General features: G+C 51.6%; 1 long non-coding RNA gene across 1 annotated transcript; it reads right to left on the minus strand.

Annotated features, from left to right (window-relative positions):
• Positions 1-3,941: 3,941 nt before the first annotated feature.
• On the minus strand, positions 3,942-8,549 carry LOC737366 (uncharacterized). The gene is made up of 3 exons (XR_679169.3): positions 7,795-8,549; positions 7,246-7,366; positions 3,942-6,287 (listed from the first exon to the last, which is right to left on the minus strand). It is a non-coding gene; the product is annotated as an uncharacterized LOC737366 (long non-coding RNA).
• Between the last annotated feature and the right edge of the window lie 4,020 nt (positions 8,550-12,569).

The following is a 12,569-nucleotide window of genomic DNA, read 5'->3' on the forward strand; positions in this document are numbered from 1 at the left end:
GACAGGCCCAGAAACTGTTAGTCCCCTGCCTATGTTTAAGCTCCTGGGCAGTGGCAAAGTCAGGATTCGAACCCAGGACCTCCACGCTCCAGAGTCCTTGCCTTTGGCAATTGCGCTCTGCTGTCCGGCAAGTCCATTGCAGCTGCTTGGTCCATTTTGCAGAATCAAAGCAGCGATGTGTGCTGGCTGTTGGGGGCGGGGGGCAGCATGGCCCCAGCTGAGGGCTTGCTGAGGGAGGGAGAGAAGCTAGAACTCGACATTTGGATGGAATGTTCAAGGGTCCTGTTGCCCAGGCCAAGCCTCTGCTTGAACACCCTCAGGGATGGGGGAGCTCACTGCCAGTCTGCTCCACTGTGAATGGACTTGATGGATTAGGAAGCCCTTTACTCCAGGAGAAGGTCACCACCTGCAACTCACTGGTCTCTGTTCTGCCTTCCTGAGCCACACAGATTTTACCATCATGTGAAACGATGATAACAATAATAAGAATGTCGTGGTGACTACGTATTTTTTGAGAGGGTCCAGTGCCCTAATCACTGTGTTTTGGGCTTTTTTTTTTTCATGTACTATCTCATTTAGTATTTAAAACTAACTACTGTGCCCATCCTCACTCCACCCCAACAAAGACAGGAAGTGACCAATTTACAAACTAATTGTGTTCCTAACATTCTTTTGTAAGGCTCTTGTTTGGATGACGAAACCGCTTTCCCACATAAACAATGTTATAAATGGCTGTGGGTGCCCCAGCTAGCCCCCCGAAGCCTGGTTTACTCATCCCGCCTAAAGGGCCCCCACACATTTACAATGAAAGAGAACAGAACGGAGTCAGGTTAGAGCCGCAGTCATTAAACAATGAAGGGAAAAACTGATGTTGGGAGAAAGATGTTTGTTGTCTCCAGCACTGGCTGCCTCAGGAAGCGCCAGCCCAGAAGAGAACGGCCAACTTCCCGCGCTGGGGCAGGGGCGGCCTGGGAACGGCTTCAAAGCCAGTCTCTCCCACTGATAGAACCAGACAGCACCCAGCCCAACATTTTACCCAAAGAATGAACCCAATGATGGGACAGTGTGGAGCCTCAGAGGGGTGAGCCAGACCTGGCCTTGCCACTTCCTGCATGTGTGGTCCCAGGAGAGCTACTGGACTTCTCTGAAGGTCCCCATGCAGGGAGCAGAAGCACTATGGTCTCCTGGGGTGCACTGAGGACACAGAGACAGCGGGTGTCAAGAACTTAGTATAGGCCAGGAGCCGTGGCTTACGCCTGTAATCCCAGCACTGTGGGAGGCTGAGGCAGAAGGATCACTTGAGGCTAGGAGTTTGAGACCAGCCTGGACAACATAGCAAGACCCCATCTCTAAAAAAAAATTTTTTAACAACTTAGCACAGTCTCTGGCACATAGTAGGTGCTCAATAATGGTGAGTCATATTGTTAAAAATAATAAAAGTTGAAGCCGGGCACAGTGGCTCACGTCTGTAATCCCAGCACTTTGGGAGGCCGAGGTGGGCAGATCATGAGGTCAGGAGTTTGAGACCAGCCTGGCCAACATAGTGAAACCCTGTCTCTACTAAAAATACAAAAAATTAGCCAGGCGTGGTGGCGGGCACCTGTAATCCCAGCTACTTGGGAGGCTGAGGCAGGAGAATCACTTGAACCCGGGAAGCGGAGCTTGCAGTGAGCCGAGATCATGCCATTGCACTCCAGCTGGATGACAGAGCGAGACTCCGTCTCAAAGTAAATAAATAAATAAATAAATAATAACAAAAGTTCTGCATGGCCCATGCCTGGGGGAGAAAAGAAGAAAGAAATCAGGAAAGAGAGGTCCCAAATGCCAAAGGCATGGTGCAGGGTCCATAATCTGGGGAGGGGGATTTTCTTATCTCAGATCTTGCATAGCCTTTCTGCATGGCAATGCATTGGGAATTAAAAGTGAAAAAGCCACAGGGTGCGGTGACTCATGCTTGTAATCCCAACACTTTGGGGAGCTGAGGCGAGAGGATCTATTGAGGCCAGCAGTTGGCCAGCCTAGGCAACAAAGTGAGACCCCATCTCTACAAAAATAAATAAATAAATAGGCATGGTGGTGCACACCTGTGGCCTCCAGCGACTCGGGAGGCCGAGGCGGAAGGATGGCTTGAGCTCAGGAAGTTGAGGCTGCAGCAAGCCATGACTACACCACTACACTCCAGCCTAGGGGCAGATCAAGACCCTGTCTTTAAATAAATAAATAAATAAATAGAAGTGGAGAAGAACCCGACAGGTGCCTCGTGGGGACTCGGATTTGGAAATAGATTGAGATGCTATCTGCAGTCAGCCAGCACAGCCTTGAAGCCTCCTGATAACCAGGGCGACCAGAGAGTAACTTCAGACAGCAGAGAACTACACAGGCAGGTGGAAGCAACCTGAAGAGGAGGTTGGACCACCGCCTCTGCAGCTGGGGCCAATGGGCATGGTCTCCAGACTGCTAGTTCACCAAGAGTTTTTAACTTTAGGAAGTCATTTTCCATGATTATTTGCACCTGCAAAATTCCAGTCCCAATGTTCAGTTTGATCATGGCCTGATAGCCATTCGGTGCGACTTTAATGGCCACAGGATACTAAGGAAAGAAAGGTGGATGTCAGATAGAAAGGACGCATTCATGACAAGAGAAGGGCAATGGCACTTGGATGTGTTTTAAGACACTGAGGCTTTGCAGGAGTTCAAACAGAGAAAAGGAGGAGGAAAAGGGAGTTGTCACAGTGGTTACAGAATGTGCCAGATTCCACGGAAGCTGCACTGAGCCCATCAGCACCACATTCCTGTTTCAAGCAAGACAGCATTATTCATTGGCATAGACTAATATCTTTCACTTGAATTTTATTCATCTTGTAATTTTGGTTGGATTTAACTTATCTTTCATTTTCATCTTGTTGTAGAAGTAGACAGTACCAATGTTTAGCTTTAGGTGAGCACAGATTGATTGAACGATTGATTGATTGGTTGGCTGACTTTTTAGAGACAGAGTCTTGCTCTGTGGCCCAGGCTGGAGTGCAATGGCTTGATCTCAGCTTACTGCAGCCTCAACCTCCTAGGCTCAAGCGATCCTCCCATCTCAGCCTCCCAAAGTGCTGGGATTACAGGTAGGAGCTACCATGCCTGGCCTCATTTTATATAATGTTAAAATAAGCCAAAGTCACAATAGCCAAAAGGTAGGAGAAACTCAAGTGTCCATCTACAGATGAATGGATAAATGAATGCAGCCTGTCCCACAGTGGACTATTACACAGCCTTAAAAAGGAAGGAGGTTCTGAGCTGTGCTGCCACATCGGTGAACCTGGAGGACATGATGCTGAGTGAAATAAGCCAGGCACACAAAGTCAAGTCCTGCATGATTCTATTCATATGAGATCCCCAGCAGTCACATTCACAGACACAGAGAAGTAGAAGGTGGTTGCCGGGGGCTGGAGGAGGGAGAATGGGGAGTTAGTGTTTAATGGGTGCAGAATTTCAGTTTGGGACAATGAAAAACATTCTGGAGATGAACAGTGGTGAGTGTTGCACAGCAATATGATTGTATCTCATGCCAATGAACTCTACACTTTAAAATGGTTATGGTGGTAAATTTTATTGTTTTGTTTTGTTTTGTTTTGTTTGAGATGGAGTCTCACTTTTTCGCCCAGGCTCGAGTGCAGTGGTGCGATCTCGGCTCACTGCTGCCTCCACCTCCCAGGTTCAACCGATTCTCCTGCCTCAGCCTCCTGAGTAGCTGGGACTACAGGTGTGTGCAGCCACACCCGGCTATTTTTTTGTATTTTTAGTAGAGACAGGGTTTCACCATGTTGGCCAGGATTGTCTGGATCTCCTGACCTCGTGATCCGCCCGCCTCGGCCTCCCAAAGTGCTGGGATTACAAGCGTGAGCCACCACGCCCAGCAATTTTATTGTTATATGTATTTCACCACAATAAAAATAGATATATAAAATAAAGGTATGAAATCAACACTGGGAATGGGTGAAGTTTTTTTCTGTTAAAAGACCTTGGGTGGTCTCAGGCCAAGACAACCGGAACCCTTAGACTCATCCTTCCTCCGAGGAGTCCCCTCCTGGGACTACAGAGAAGACTGCTCTCCCGACAGCGTCATCTCGGCTGACCTCGCTGGAAAGGCAGCTCTCTGTGGCCAGGTCAAGAGGGCTGGGGAGACCAGGAATCATCCACCCATGATGTTCCTAAAACCTGCCTGCCCATGGCAGCCACCGGGACGGCCTGTCAAAATGAAGTTGCCTGGGCCCTGCCCCGGATACTGAGTCACAGTCTCTAAGGGTAAGGAGGCCTGGAATCTACACTTTTAACAAGCTCCCCAGGCACCTCTGAATACCCAACCTGCTAGGGTATCAGGCCGGGCAGCGCAGAGGCCTGGAGGAGCCCAGGTATACAATCCATAGAGCCGACTTCACTACTGCCTGCCACTGCCTGCTGTGTGACTGTGAGCATGTCATTCAGCCTCTCTGGGTCTCAGTTTCAGACCTATGGGTTGGGCACAAAAGCGCTTATGTTGGGAAGGGCTTGTTTTGAGGGTTAGCAATAAGATACATAAAGTGCCTGGTGCATAACAGGTGCTGAATAAATGGTGGCTGCAGTTAGGATTCGAGAGCTGGGAGAGACCCACCCAGCTGGCACTGGCTGAGAGGTGAGCAAGCCGCTCCCGCACAGAGGGCTCCATCCCAAGTGCACATGTGTTTCCTGCAGGGGGAGCACCTTTAACCAGGGACGTGGATGTGGCTTGTCACTTTAGCTCTGAAAAATGGGACAGAAGTTGTTGAGGGGAAATCCCTTCTCACAGAAAGCAGAATGGTGCTTTGGGAACCCCCCCTCCTTTTCCCTCTGCCACCCCCAATCTAGAGCTGACTGCACCTCACTCTTATCATCCAAAAGCCTTGCCCCTGACCGCAGGCTAGCCCAGGAAGAGAAGTAAGGCTCACCTGCCAAATCTTGCTGTGTGGCTTTGAGAAAATCACATAACCTCTCTGAGCCTGAGGTCCTTATCTCTCACTAGGGGGAGGAGGGTGACACCCATTCATTCAGGGCATACTGACTGTGATAGACACGTCCTCATCCTCACAGGCCGACAGTCCAGTGGGAAGATCAGGCTTTAGCGAAACCACTGCAAATATCTCATTGCAAAACAAAATATCTGCCTTAGAAAGTTGTGATCAGGTGGTTTTTCCAACTTTTTTTTTTTTTTTTTAGCAGCAGAACCCTTCATTCAAATGAAGCCTTACCCAGGACTGGGTCATGGAAAATAGCTGAAAGCAAAATTGCTCAGAGGCTCTGTGGCTGTCACCAGAGAGCCCGAGGGCTTCAAGGAACACAGCTGGAAACCGGAGCTTGATGTCTGGGAGGGAGGGGTGAGGAAAGGCCCACAGTGGCATAGCAGAGTCCTGGCATATTGTGGGCACTGGAGAAGCCATCCCTGCCTGAGCTCGTCATCTCTCTCTCTCTCTCTCACCATGTCAAATGGTAGTGGGTGGGTACAGGGCCCAAACTCGGTCCCCAGACCCCCGAGTGTCTCTGGTGCCAGAGACCCCACAATGCCTAGAAGCTTCCAACCACCCTGGCCCAGGGTGCCTAGGGGCTGAGAGTCTGGGGGTCCCTGGAGGCGGGAGACGCTGAGTCTAGGCAGGCTCGTGCTGGAAACCAGCTCACTGCAGCGGACGACTATCTGATGGAGCGCTTCCTTCATCAGTGCTAATATCCATGTAGCGAAACAATGAAAGGGTTTCCTATCAGTTCCAAATAGGACGTGAAAAACTCTCAGTGCTAAGAGTAGAGGATGCTAGAATAGGGCAATGGGAAACGCCTGAGTCACCGGAGGGCCTCTTTGATTCCGACAGCCCAATCACTGAAAAGGAAAAAGAGAGAGAGAGTGGTTCATTAATGATCCGAGGGAGGGGACAGGAAAGACAGGCCCTTCACAGGGGACCTCCCCAGAGAGCTGAGAGCGGGAGAAGCCCGGCAGTGGGGACACCACCCAGAGAAAGAAACAGAGCTGAGGCTCCACCCGTGCACCCGCCCCACCCAGCCGCCCAGCACGTCCACGAGCCACGCGCCAAGGGCAGTTCTGGTTTCCACAGATAAGCATTTAAAGAAGAATGTTCAGGAGTCCTGCTGTATTCTTCACCAGACTTGTCTCAGAGCAGCTGCTCACCCAGGAGCTCCATGGCCACAGGGATGCCCAGGACAGGGACGACTGCTTGCCCACTGCCGTGCTCTGGGGCTCTAGGCAGTCCCTCGGCCTCACCCACTGCTCAGATTTTCTGCAGGAAAAATGGGAGAGCCACCCTTTCAAAGAGTGACCCGGGCCCGGTTCCTCCTCAAAGCCTTTCGGAATGAATCTCCCAGTTCCCCACTGACTGGACATAGAACCTCTGCTCTTTCCTTCTCTAAGGCTGTGCTAGTCCATTATTCATTAAAAGACAAAATGAGGCCGGGTGCAGTGGCTCACGCCTGTAATCCCAGCACTTTGGGAGGCCAAGGCGGGCGGATCATGAGGTCAGGAGATCAAGACCATCCTGGCTAACACGGTGAAACCCCATCTCTACTAAAAATACAAAAACAAAATTAGCCGGCTGTGGTGGCGGGTGCCTGTAGTCCCAGCTACTCAGGAGGCTGAGGCAGGAGAATGGCGTGAACCCGGGAGGTGGAGCTTGCAGTGAGCAGAGATCGTGCCACTGCACTCCAGCCTGGGCGACAGAGAGAGACTCTGTCTCAAAAAAAAAAAGACAAAATAATTGTCTTTTAATGACTTTAAAAGACATTGAGGTGGGTGTGGGGCTCATGCCTGTAATCCCAGCAATTTGGGACGCCGAGGTGGGAGGATCACTTGAGCCCAGGAGTTTCAGACCAGCCCAGGCAACGTAGCAAGACCCCATCTCTACAAAAATGTTTAAAACCTAACCAGGAATGGCAGTGCATGCCTGTAGTCCCAGCTACTCAGGAGGCTGAGGTGGGAGGATTGCTTTAGCCCAGGAGGTTGAGGCTGCAGTGAGCTATGATAGCACCACTGCACTCCAATCGGAGTGGCAGAGACCCCAACTCAAAATAAAATTAAAAGACAAGAGGCCAGGCGCAGTGGCTCACGCCTGTAATCCCAGCACTTTAGGAGACCGAGGTGAGCAGATCGTGAGGTCAGTAGTTCAAGACCCGCCTGGCCAACATGGTGAAACCCCATCTCTACTAAAAATACAAAAATTAGCTGGGCATGGAGGTGCATACCTGTAATCCCAGCTACTCAGGAGGCTGAGGCAGGAGAATTGCTTGAACCGGGAGGCAGAGGTTTCAGTGAGCCAAGATCATGCCACTGCATTCCAGCCTGGGTGACAGAGCAAGACTCCATCTCAAAAAAAATTAAAAGACAAAATGTGGACACACACATGGCCCCAGCAAGCAAGATTGATTACTAACTTCGTGGTGGCATGCACATGCACACCATGCTCCACAAGCTCATCATCTATTCGAGTCAAGAGTATTCAGTTATCAGCCTCAGAAATCCAGAAGGAACCTCACATCCCAGGAGCCTCTGGCATTTCAGGGCCTTTCACTCCAAGGAGCCGCCTCCACCGGGCCTTCCCCAGCAGGATGTATGTGGCCCTGTCTGTGTGCTAGGAGGAGAAGGGCAGGCCCGTGTGCTGTCTGGTGCTAGGTGTGAGACCACAGCCTTTCTGGAAAGGCTTTGTACTGTGCTGCTGGTGTGCAGACCCCGTGCGTGGTAGGGGCTTCAAGAATACGCATCAAATGAACCCGAACCCAAGGACGCTTGCTCACCTGTGTCATCTGGGGGTCTCCTTCCACAGGAAGCACATCTGGGCAGAGTGAAGGCTCCCAGGGCTCAGGTCCAGAAAGAGCTGGAGGCTCCTGAGAGCAAGGGGCCCTACTCGGCCATGAGCCCAGAACAATGCAAGCTTCGCACACGGCAGGTGTGTGCGTGTGGGAGCCTCTTCCTGAAGCCTTGGGGTCAGGGGCCGGGGCCCAGCAGGCTGGGTTTATTGTCCATTGTCTCAGGCCGGGACAGGAAGCACTTTCTGTTCCCAATTGCTCGGGTGGATTAATTTACAGTGGGGAGCTCAGAGTCGCCCACGGCACCTGTTTTCCCCTCTGAGGGGCCAGCTTCCAGCTTGGAGGGTGTTTCAGGAGGGGTCTCCTCTGCAGAGACGTGGCCTCCTCCAGAGACCCTTGGCCACAGCCCCTGCCCGCTCCATGCTGGGCCGAGGCCAAGGCCCTGGCAGCCCTGCCTGCTTGCCCGGGTCACGCTGCCCAGCCGCGGGGAAAGCTGAGCACTGTGGAGTGCACACCATGCTGTCAGCGGTGAGCCATGGCGAGGCAGCCTCAGCAATGTATCTTCTCTTTGGTTGGGAATCCGCTCTCTCTTCCAGGTTCAGGGGCAGGTGATGTATGCTTGTTTTCATTTGGTGAAGATCATGAGTCCCATTTTACAGATAAGGACGCTGAGGCTCAGCAAGGTTGACTACACAGGTCACGAATGAAGCGGTGGGATGCAAACCCAAGTCTGCTCCAGGTCCCAGAGCTCTCAACCTCAAATGTCTCAGGAGCCAACGAAAGCTTGTGACTGAGTGTCACCAGCTGGTGTACAAAGGGGGAGTGGCAGGAGGTGGAGGAGAACCCAGGGGTGCAGGCAGGGGGGACCCTGTGCCATCTCCAGGGGCAGCACTGCTCTACCCAGCCTGCCATGCCTTGAAGTAAGGTGGACCTTGTGTGGCCACATTTTTCCTTGTTAGTAACTCAGAAGATACATTTCTAGACATGGGGTAGGTCACAAAAGCCTGTCTGCAGGCGGCACATTGCTTTCCACCTCTTCTCTGTGCCACCATGCCAACACCAACAGTGAGCACCTGCTATATGCAGGTGCTGCCCGGGCACCTCCACCACGGGGACCCATCCTGTGTCTTCAGGCCCCCCCAGGCAGCAGGCACTGTGCTTCCTGTGGACACACAGGGGACTGAGGCTCAAAAGAGCAGGCTCCTGACCCTGGGCACCAGGCTGGTCTCGGCTTGCTCACTCCACCCCTGCATCGGTTTTTCATCACCACTGATGCAGGAGGCTGAGGAAGAATTCTGGAGTCTGGTGGAGGATGGGGAAGCTGACCCTATTTCTATAGGTACCTCCCTCATTTTTGTAGGATGGCTCCAAGTCAGCCACCGAGACTGCCCCCTCTGCACTAACCATTAGCCAGCACTACCAGGATTGGCCAGCTTGCTCTGTGCCACTTGTTTTATTTATTTGTTTGCTGGAGACAGGGTCTCGCTCTGTCACCCAGGCTGGAGTGCAGAGGTGCAATCATAGCTCACTGCAGCTTCCACCTCCTGGGCTCAAGTGACCCTCCCACCTCAGCCTCCTGAGTAGCTGGGACTATAGGTGGGCGCCACCACATCCAGCTTGTTTTTTTATTTTTTGCAGAGACAGGGTCTCGCCATGTTGCCCAGGCTAGTCTTGAACTTCTAGCCTCAAGCCATCCTCCTGCCTCAGCCCCCCAAAGTGCTGGGATTACAGATGTGAGCCACTGCACCTGGCCTATGCCACTTGTGTACTCCACCAAAATAAGCTTGATTCCCTGACTTCGGTGGCTTAAGATGGCTGAGCTCTCACTCTCTCTGCCCAGGCCCCTGCCCACCTGCCCTCTGCCCCAACAGCCACCTCTGCTAGGCTGCTTCCTCCTACTCAGGCAGGGTGGATGGTTCATTGTGTGGCCCCGGATCCAGGTTCCCCCACTGCCTCCCTGAGTGACAGGGCTGCCCTTTGTGGAGGGGGAGATTAGAGGCAGGCTGGAGGCTGCGCAGCCCTCCCTGGATGACAGTAGACATCAGCCCCGCACACCGCAAGGGCCTGGAGCGAGGAAAGCCTTGACAGGCCTGGAGGGGATCCAAGAGGGGAGCCAAGGAGGGGGCAGGCTCCTCACACACAAAGGCCGGGCCTGTCTTCACACCTGCGGGGATGAACAGAGCCCAGGGCCGGGAGAGGTGGGGGCTGCGGGGGGATGAATAATTCGCTCTGAAAGAAGCATGTCACAGGGAGATAGCTCAGCCAGACACTTCAAATAAAGGCAAGCAGCCGTGGTGACAGGGGACATTCTTTGCCACCGATGCACCGCTGGGACCTAAGAGCTGAGACGTTGTGAAAGAAAGGCGCCTTGAACCCTTCATAGTTATTTTTATTTTAAAAAAAAAAGAGAGAGAGAGAGAGAAAATAACACCACAGAAGCAAGGATGGGCCTCGCAGCGTGGAGAAAGGCCAGATAATGAGTTCTGGCACCTTAATTTCACTTTTGTCAGAAAGAACGGTGCTTCCTGGGCACACCTGAAGAACCAGGTCTGCTCATTCTTCCTGTCTCGGCATCTCTGGCCACCCTGTTCCCTGACCCAGGGCACCTCCACCCCACCACCCCTCCCTCCACAGACTCCTCCCCAGGGTTCCAGAGCCAGCACCGAAAGCCTCTCCTGCCATGAGGCCCACCCCAGCAAACACCTGGGTTCACGCCCCTCCTCCCAGGCGACCTCACTCAGTCCTCAGGCGGTGACCTCACCTTTTGACATACTTCTCCCCACCACTCAGCCAAGCCCTCAGGAGCGGGCATCCCATCCAGTTCTGTCCCACACCCCTCGGTAGAGCACACTGTCCTGTACACAGCAGCCACGCACTACATGTCATTGATGAGAACAATCACAGTGGCTTCTTTTTTCTTGGGAAAATAAGACAATGAAGCTACAAATACTAGTATTCTCGTGGAAAAAAATGATGCCCTCAGTGTCCACTCACAGAGGAATACCTAAATAAGTTAAGACTGAACCCAGCATGGGGCCATCTGGAGCCACACAAAAGAGTGAGGCTGATCTAGATATGTTCATGTGTGTGGACATCACGGACTTCAGTGGGGACAGCTGCAGGATGGCACATATATACGCATATACACAAACATGGATATACATATATAGCACAGAAAAAGGTCTGGAGGATTCTCCCAAAACCATGAACCGTGGCTACCTCTGAGTGTCAGGATTTAGTGAGACAAGGGGAGGTGAGGGAACTGCACTTATTATACATACTTCGGTATTATTTTAACTTTTTACATTGAGTACGTATTGCTTTTGTAATTGAAGAATATATATATATATATATATATATATATATATATATTCTTGGCTGGCTGTGGTGGATCACACCTGTAATCTCAGTGCTTTGGGAGGCTGAGCAAGAGGATTGCTTGAGGCCGGGTGCGGTGGCTCATGCCTGTAATCCCAACACTTTGGGAGGCCGAGGCAGGTGAATCACCTGAGGTCAGGAGTTCGAGACCAGCCTGGCCAACATGATAAAATCCTGTCTCTACTAAAAATACAAAAATAGCTGGGCACGGTGGCAGGCGCCTGTAATCCCAGCTACTCGAGAGTCTGAGGCAAGAGAATCGCTTGAACCCCGGAGGCGGAAGTTGCAGTGAGCCGAGATCATGCCATTGGACTCCAGCCTGGGCAACAAGAGCAAAACTCCATCTCAAAAAAAAAGAGGATTGCTTAAGCCCAGGAGTTCAAGGCTGCAGTGAGCTATGATAGCACCACTGCCCTCCAGCCTGAGCTACAGAGCAAGTCTTTCTCTCTCTGCATATATATATGTGTGTGTGTGTTGCATATATGTATATATATATGAGAGAGAGAGTTGCATATATAGGTTTAGTTCTTGCTAAACCACACCAATTAAGAATTAAGAATACATACATAGATGTGTGTATATATGTATATGTTGTGTATATCTATTATATATCTACATCTCTATCTCTCTCTATAGATAGGTAGATAGATAGATAGATAGATAGATAGATAGATAGGCGTGGTTTAGCAAGAACTAAACCTTTTCCTAAGCTGGGACTCCGAGGCATGGCTTTGGTCCAGGAGGAAAGAAGCAGCATTGGTGAACCCAGCTCAAGTGCTCAAGGACAAGAGGGGAAGGCTTGGCCCAGGCCTCAGCTACCATCCTGCTTTCCAAGGACAGCAAAAGTTCTGCCTGGATTCCTCCAAGCTGGCTTCTGCTTGTGCCTCATTGGCCAGACCAGGGTCACATGACCAACCTAGCTGCAAGGGAGGCTGGGAAGCAAGCAGGTTGTCCTGCCAGGCTTAGACCAGGCTGACTCTGACCCAAAGGACCTCCCACCTGCTTAAATTTCCTCTTGCTTCGGGTCTACTGCCAGTTTTTCTCTTCTCTTGAAACAAGAGAACTCTCTCCAAAGGCAAACCCCGTTTCTGTTCATGGAAACTCTCTCCGGCTACACCCTGGGAAGGAGTTTCTGTTGGCATTATTCAGGAATATTTCTCTGTGTGTGGGTGTGTGTGTGTGTGTGTGTGTGTGTGTGTGTGTGTGGTTTAATTTCCTCTGGACACATCAAAATTCTCTGCATTTCATTATCACCACCTGCCACCAGGAGGGGACAGGCTGCCTGAGAATGGAGCCAACAGGAAAGAATTCAGAAGGAAGCCTAGATCTGAGAAACATGGAGTCCTGCTGACCCAATGAGCCCCTAAGTCCGCCATGCCTGCAAC

This window comes from Pan troglodytes, chromosome 2, assembly GCF_028858775.2.
Source record: "Pan troglodytes isolate AG18354 chromosome 2, NHGRI_mPanTro3-v2.0_pri, whole genome shotgun sequence".
NCBI lineage: Eukaryota > Metazoa > Chordata > Mammalia > Primates > Hominidae > Pan > Pan troglodytes.